The sequence below is a fragment of the Lynx canadensis genome, chromosome C1, assembly GCF_007474595.2.
Source record: "Lynx canadensis isolate LIC74 chromosome C1, mLynCan4.pri.v2, whole genome shotgun sequence".
In the NCBI taxonomy this organism is placed as follows: Eukaryota; Metazoa; Chordata; class Mammalia; order Carnivora; family Felidae; genus Lynx; species Lynx canadensis.
This window is the reverse complement of record NC_044310.1, coordinates 88909744-88917673: the sequence shown is the minus strand read 5'-3', so window position 1 is coordinate 88917673 and position 7930 is coordinate 88909744. Positions and strand designations below refer to the sequence as shown.

Here is a 7930-nt window from a genome sequence, read left to right as displayed (position 1 = left end):
TCTGATCACCACTTCAGTATGGTTGTTTTTGTTTGCTTACATTATTTCCCATACGACTTTCTTTGAAAATCTTTCTGATCTTTTTTTTTTTTTGCTAAAGGAGAAGTATCTTCAAATGAAATGAAAAAGAAAAACAGAGGCATTTTTCAAATACATATTAGTTACAATTGAATATATCCCATGAACCGCTATAACTTAGTAAGTACTTCTGTTGCATAGAGAAGGCAAAGTAGCAATTATTAAAGGCAACATATGGCAGGTGTCTTAAAGCTCCAGGGTGACAAAAAACATATGATTTCAGCTCATTATAAGTATTTTCTAAGATCCTCTTAATTGCTGTAGTAATTAAAATTTACCATTTTTTGTGAAAATGCCAACTGACTTATTACAATGGAGTAAATACATGCTTTGAATAACTAAGTTTACATTAAAATGCACACTGTAAGAATAGCAAAGGGTCTCTCTATGTCTATATTTGTATCTTTATTCTGTATCAATCTATATCTATCCAAATATATAGATATAAATCTCTCTTTATATAGAGAGAGTACCTGACTTTCTCTATCCCTCCCCCTCTCCCCCTCCTTGTATGTGTGTGTATCATATAAAGAAGCTTTAGAGTTTAAATCCTTCTCTTACAAACTATGTCTCATTTTTATTTTCTGTATGTTGTAATCTTGTTCTTCAGTATTTTTTGATTAGTAAAATATGCTGTGTGTGTTTGCAATGTACTGGTAAAGGGTAGTAATTAGCATTAAGAAAATTTATTAATTCAGATCAACAAGACAGCTCAATTTTCCAGATCACATAGTACTATTGGTAACACCACTGTGATTAAAAAAATGTTCACTGTATTAAAATACAAATGAAAATATGATAATATGTATTAACATTTCAATTCTGGGATCCCACACAACCAGGGGAAAAAAACTTTCCAAAATAAATTTGATTTCTTTTAACTTTAAACTTTTCATGTTGTTAGATATTTCAGGTTATTGGATACCCTTGAGAAAAGTTGTTTTAACAATATAATTTTAAATTCATGACAACATAACCACTTGAAATTGGTTTTCAAGTTAGGGTTTAGTTTTTATTTGTTTAATCAATCCAAGCTTTATGAAACTCTTGATGGCCTATAAATAGCTAGAAACGTTTTTTTTTTTTAAAGAAGAAAAGAATATTTAATGTTGTAAGAAAAATGCTTTTCATAAATTTAGTAAAATGTGAACACTAGTTCTTTCATAAATTATAGCTCAAAATGGATCAGATAATAAATGTAAAATGTTTTAAAATGTAAAAAATGTAATATCTTAACCTAAACTAATTTTACATTTTAAACACTCAGGTTGTATCAGTTAAGGTTCTGTACAGGAAGACAGTCTATTTAGGTTTTTGTTTTTTGGCATTTTTAGCAGAAAATGGAAATGTTATGAAATCAGAGATCACCTCTGAAAATAGTCAGTTTGAGCACAATCTCTTAACTGTACTCTGTCTCTCTAAAAATTGGAATTAAGAAACCACTGTCACAACTGTAGCCCAACATCAACAAAATGGTGACTAGACACCTAGAATGCTAAGGCCAGCCAGCTCCACAGATTCATGATATAAATGAAGCTTTGACTGGACACTGAACACTGAATCTAGTGCAGCAACTTCTACCTATAATTCAATCTATAAGACTTTGTTGGAGAGCAAAAATGTCCAGAGTACTTCAGCCAGAGCTACCAGGAACACAAAAGCCAACTTAAGAATTTAAAAACAGAGAGGATTTAATGAAGATGATTTATTTTCTGAGAAGCCAAGGGTGAATAGTGATCCCTTCCCCATCTCCCAAAATTAAAGACCAAGAAACATGGTTAGTCCTATTAAGAAAAGAAAATAAGGAGGAAATGTCACCAGACTTCAGAGCCCATAATTATCCAGGAGCCGTGGTGGGCATTCCACTTTGGAGGGGAGGCATAAAGAAGTTGTATTAGCTGTAAGAGACATAGCTTGAGGCAGAAGGAGAGGGAGACATGTTCTGTATCTTCCTTTCTCATGCCACTCAATATTATGACTTTGGTTTCCATTAACTAGGAATATTGGGGAAATTTCACTGGGGAAGTAAATGAAAACCTAGCTTTAAAATGTTGGCTTTCAACTTAATTGGAAGAACACAATTCATGTCATGAACTCAAATGAAAAAGGAGTTGGGAAGAGGTTTCCAAGTTTGCAATCTACTTATAGAAAGGTCCACTAAACTATTAGAAAGAGGCTTAGTGCCAGTTCATCATACCCAACATAGTCCATCTGTTCAGGTTTTCAATATCTATCCTTAAATTTCAAGACAATAACATGTTTTTAGCTAGCATGAGCAACTATATCTCTTAAAAATGAAAAGATTAGGGGCACCTGGGTGGCGCAGTTGAGTGAGTGTCCAACTCTTGATTTTGACTCAAGTCATGATACCAAGGTCACTGGATCAAACCCCTTGTCAGGCTCCACAATAAGTGTGGAGCCTGCTTGGGATTTTCTCTCTCTCTCTCTCTCTCTCTCTCTCTCTCTCTTTCTCTCTCTCTCCCTCTGCTCCATACCCCATTTGCATGCTCTAAAATAAAAATAAATTGGAGTGCCTGGGTGGCTCAGTTGGTTAAGAGACTGACTCTTAATTTTGGCTCAGGTAGTGATCTCATGGTTGGTGAGCTTGAGCCCTGTGTCAGGCTCTACACAGAACATGGAGCCTGCTTGAGATACTGTCTCTCTCTCTCTCTCTCTCTATTTCTGCCCCTCCCTTGCTCTCTCTCTCTCTCTCTCTCTCTCTGTCAAAATACATAAACTTAAATGAAATAAAATAAATATTTAAATAATGGAAAGTTTATTATCCCCTTACAAGATGGAAAGACCTTCAAAGATATTGACTAATCATTCCATATATGAATGAAGTTTATTCTTCCATTTAGTTACAATTTCTCTTTGATAATCAGCCAACTTAAGTGTAAATTATAAAGCTACCACCAATATAATTCTTATATAAAGTGATAAAAGAAAGAAAGGGAAAAATTGGAATGCATATATGTTAGAAAAATTTGGATAGCTATTACAGAATTATGCCTGATATTTATAATGTTTTCCATTATCCTCTCCGTTTTCTCTTTTCTCTCAATTGGCACTTCAGCTGCAAAAAGAACTTAACTGACATCCACATAATTGTCACCTTGTCTACTTGAATAGCAAGAACATCTTAATGCCACAAAGCCAGGTTTTTTGTTTGTTTGGTTGGTTAGTTTTCATGTTTGGTTCCTTTTTTTAATATATATTTAAAACTCCTTAATTCAAGACATTTTTCTGAGAATCTAATCCCGATGAGCTGATAGACGTATTTTCACCACTCCTCCAATTTGACCGTTTCTAGGTGCTTGAACATCTGTATACAGTAAAAAGCATGAGCATCAGTATCAGTGTCCTGAGACCATCTGTTCCTCCTATCAAACTGAGAGCCTAGATGTACCACTCAAAGTCTTCTCCAGTTGGAAGAATCCCTTTTCCTTGAATAAGGATGTAATAAAGCAACAATACACTGTTGGTAGATGCTGTTGCAATCTATGGGTACTTGATTCAAATATTTTCTTGTGTGGTCAGGTGAGGGTGAGTTAGCAATACACATAGAATAAACACACCATACAAGCAATCTATTCACACCACCAGTGCCTTCATCACCTGCTGAGACTTATCTAATGATTACCACTTCCACATGATGCTTTATGTTGCATACACTTACCTTGATGACTTGGTTGGACATATATAAAGCATCTAGTTCATTATAGGATATCCAAAGAACAAAGAACATATAGTATATCATGCTCAGGTATTCAGTCTCCAGAAAGGTCCAGTAGCAACTTCCATTTTAAATTAAATCTCCAAGATATACATTTGTCTCTTCTCTTTAATTTATGTAGAATAACAAATATCAAAATGCTACTGGTGGTAAGTGAATTGATTATATTTACTTCCCTTTGCTTTTATTTTTATTTATTCTATTTTTTTTTTATTTTAGAGGAAGAGCATGTGAGCAGGGGAGAGGGGCAGAGCAACATAGAGAGAGAGAGAGAGAGAGAGAGAGAGAGAGAGAGAGAGAATCTTAAGCAGGCTCCATGCTCAGCATGGAGACAGATGCAGGGCTTGATCCCACAAATCATGACCTGAGCTGAAATCAAGAGTTGGACACTCAATGACTGAGCATTCCAGGCATCTCTCCTTTTAAACATGCAATGTGTTTTATCAAAAAATCTAAGCTTTAAATCACTGGAAGCTATATCATCATGACCATCATCACCTTCATCATCATCACTATTATTTACTATCTCTGTTAAAATTTCTATATAGTTCCCTTTCCATATAATTCAACTTTTATGCCTTTATAGACACATATTTTTTAAAAAGTTTCCACAACTGTTATAGTATAAGATCATTTTTAACATGGATTGTTCAATGAATGTTTACAGAGCCCTCATAAACGTGACTAGTGCCTTATAAAAGAGACTCCAGAGAGCTGTCTTGTCCCTTTTGTCATATGAGGACACAATGAAAAGACAGCCAGCTATGAACTAGGGAGCTGACCCTTATCAGACACCAAATTGTCCGGAGTCTTGATTTTGGATTTAGCTTCCAGAATTGCAAGAAATAAATGACTTATTTAAGCCACCCAGTTTATGGTCTTTTGTTATAGCTTTCTGAACAGACTATATACTCCCAAAATTGAAAGTGGGATCTTGACAGATACTTGGTTACATACCTCCAAAAATTGAAAGCAGGGTCCTGACAGATATTTATACACTCTTATTCATAGTAGAATAATTCAAAATACATAAAAGATGGAAGTAACGCAAGTGATTCATCCATTCAAGAGATGGATGAAAAAACAACATGGTGTATACACACAGTGGGATATTATTCATCTTCAAAAATGAAAGACATTCTAACATGTGCTGCCTGGTTGGACCTTAGAGACATTATGGTAAATGAAATAAGCTACTTATATATTTTATTTGGAGAATTATTGATTCAAATCCTTTGTCCATTTCAGAATTGGGTCATTGGTCTTTTTTAATGTTTTATTTATTTTTGAGAGAGAGATAGACAGAGTCAAGTTGGGGGGGCAGAGAGAGGGAGACACAGAACCTGAAGCAGGCTTCAGGTTCTGAACTGTCAGTACAGAGCCCAATGTAGGGCTCAAACTCATGAAACATGAGATCATGACCTGAGCTGAAGTCTGATGCTCAACCAACTGACCCACCCAGGTGCCATGGGTGATTTGTCTTTTATTATTGACTGGTAAGAATTCCTTACCTATGTTTTTCTTTTGACACTTTTGCAGTTGGTGGCACACATAAGAAACTATTGCCTAACTCAAAATCACAGATGTTTACTTCTATGCTTACTTTAATTTTTTTTTCATATTTAACGGTTACATTGAGGTCTAGGATTCATTTTGAGCTCATTTTTGTGTATTGTGTGAAGCATGAGTCCAAATTCATTATTTTGCATGTAGATATCTGGTTGTCCAGCACCATTTGTTGAACAAACTATTTTCCCCATTCAATTGTCTTGGCACCTCTGTCAAAAATCAATTGACCATAGGGGTGCCTGGGTGGCTCAGTCGGCTAAGCATCCGACTTCAGCTCAGGTCACGATCTCGCAGTTCGTGGGTTCGAGCCCCGCGTCGGGCTCTGTGCTGACAGCTCAGAGCCTGGAGCCTGTTTCAGATTCTGTGTCTCCCTCTCTCTCTGACCCTCCCCTGTTCATACTCTATCTCTCTCTGTCTCAAAATAAATAAACGTTAAAAAAAATCAATTGAGGGGCGCCTGGGTGGCGCAGTCGGTTAAGCGTCCGACTTCAGCCAGGTCACGATCTCGCGGTCCGTGAGTTCGAGCCCCGCGTAGGGCTCTGTGCTGACTGCTCAGAGCCTGGAGCCTGTTTCCGATTCTGTGTCTCCCTCTCTCTCTGCCCCTCCCCCGTTCATGCTCTGTCTCTCTCTGTCCCAAAAAATAAATAAACGTTGAAAAAAAAAATTAAAAAAAAAAATGTGCCTGTTGAATGGAATGAGGATCTAATTTCACTATAGAAAAAAAAAAAAAAGAAACAGTCTCATCACAGCCAGTATCCTTACACAATCTAGTAGTGAAATGAATTTTTATAATGCTTCAAACAGTTTCAACCTGAAGTTTGACACCACATCTATATGTTCATACAGTCCTCAATAAGATTATCTACAACATTAGCAACCTTTCAAAGAACAAATCATTGATTAAAACGACATTGACTTAAGGCTCAATAAAGTAATATAGAGCTCCAAACTAAATGGTTAAATATGTGAACTATTTGCACTGACATCTATTATTTGATTCATGACTATTAACATTTGTTCTTAGCAAATAAACCCTTTCTTTTAAATTTTTTATGCTTACTTATTTTTGAATGAGGGAGAGAGAGAGACAGAGAGAGAGAGAGAGAGCCAGCTAGGGAGGGGCAGAGAGAGACAGAGACACAGAATCCAAAGCAGGCCCAGGCTCTGAGCTGATAGCACAGAGACCGATGCAGGGCTTGAACCCAGGAACCTCAAGATCATGACCTGAGCTGAACTCAGACACTTGACTGACTGAGCCACCCAGGTGCCCCGCAAATATACGCTTTTAAGGCAAAATTCACCTCTTTTGAGTTTTGACCCAGAAGTCAACTTGAATCACAAAGTCTACAGTCTTATTGGCAAAACTGATATACAGCGTCTCTAAGTCACTATGCTCAAGGTTAAGAGTGATGCATATCCCATTTTTACATTTTACCGGAATTTTACATGTTCAATTCATGGCTTTAAATCTCTATGTTTCTTTCCTTTAAATTGAAGATACAGTGTGCCACAGACCTAAGACTTCGGTTTCTTCCTCTATTTTCTTCAAACAGTACATTTCTCAGGTGTCTACATGTCCTAGAAGGGGGGGTTTTCAGAGGTGGCGATTTCTTCAGAATAGTCCCATTGCCATCAGGCCTCAGAAGCAAGGGGAGAGGATAGAGAAAAAAGCTCAAACACCAGGTTCATTTGGTCAGTTTTATATTAACCATTTCAAGCTGGATAGCATAAGAATGTGGCGTTTTTTGGCTCAAGAAATCTGAGTCTTGGTGTGGAAACCAGTATTTGGCTGTCCCACCACAGCTTTCTCCTTGGGGGTTTTCAGCCAAATCCTGACAGGGGAGTATGATTTGTTTACCTGTCAGGTGTGAATTTCTAGGCACTCATTTCATTTTGGGCTTGTTCCAGTTTGTCTTCAGTCTATTACAGCTCACTTTTCATTTTTAGGAAAAAACAAGTTCATCCCTGGGTCTACCCTTGTTGATCCCAGTTGGGCATCGCTAGGTTTCTGGGCTTGCTTGAGGTACTGGATTTGAGTAGTACACTCCTGCATCTATCTCTCTTCTTGGTTGGTAGTCTCATTAAAAGGATGTTTTCCCAGTGAGCTTCAGGTTTTCTTCAGACTCCCTTAAGCCAGTTACATCATTAGAATTAAGATCTGTGTATTTGCCCTCCAGAGTCTGGACCTAGGCTTCATATTGTTTCCATCTTAGAATTAACTCATCAAGTGCCATAACTTTGAAGTATGTTTCATTCAAACCTTTTGGGGGAGGTTCCTCCTTGGTCATCTTGGATCCTCTCTAGACAGAGCCCTTGCTTGTGATGCCTACTCACATAGGCCAAGGCCACGCTGCAGGACTGCAGCCCAGGCCTCCAGACCAGCTCCTGACCCTTTCCACTGCCAGAGCCCTGCACCCCGCCCCTCCTTGCCCCGCCCCCTTTCACTATCTGCGACCCACCCCCTTCCCACCCTCCTCACCCTCCTGCTCCTCTTCTTTCTGCCGCAGCCCTGGCACTCCACTTTATGTGCAGGTCTCTCTGCCATTC

The 7930-nt window shown here is 37.8% G+C and overlaps 1 pseudogene; it reads right to left on the bottom strand.

The window, feature by feature from the left end:
- Positions 1 to 7237: 7237 nt before the first annotated feature.
- On the bottom strand, positions 7238 to 7671 carry LOC115522434 (annotated as a pseudogene).
- Positions 7672 to 7930: the final 259 nt, after the last annotated feature.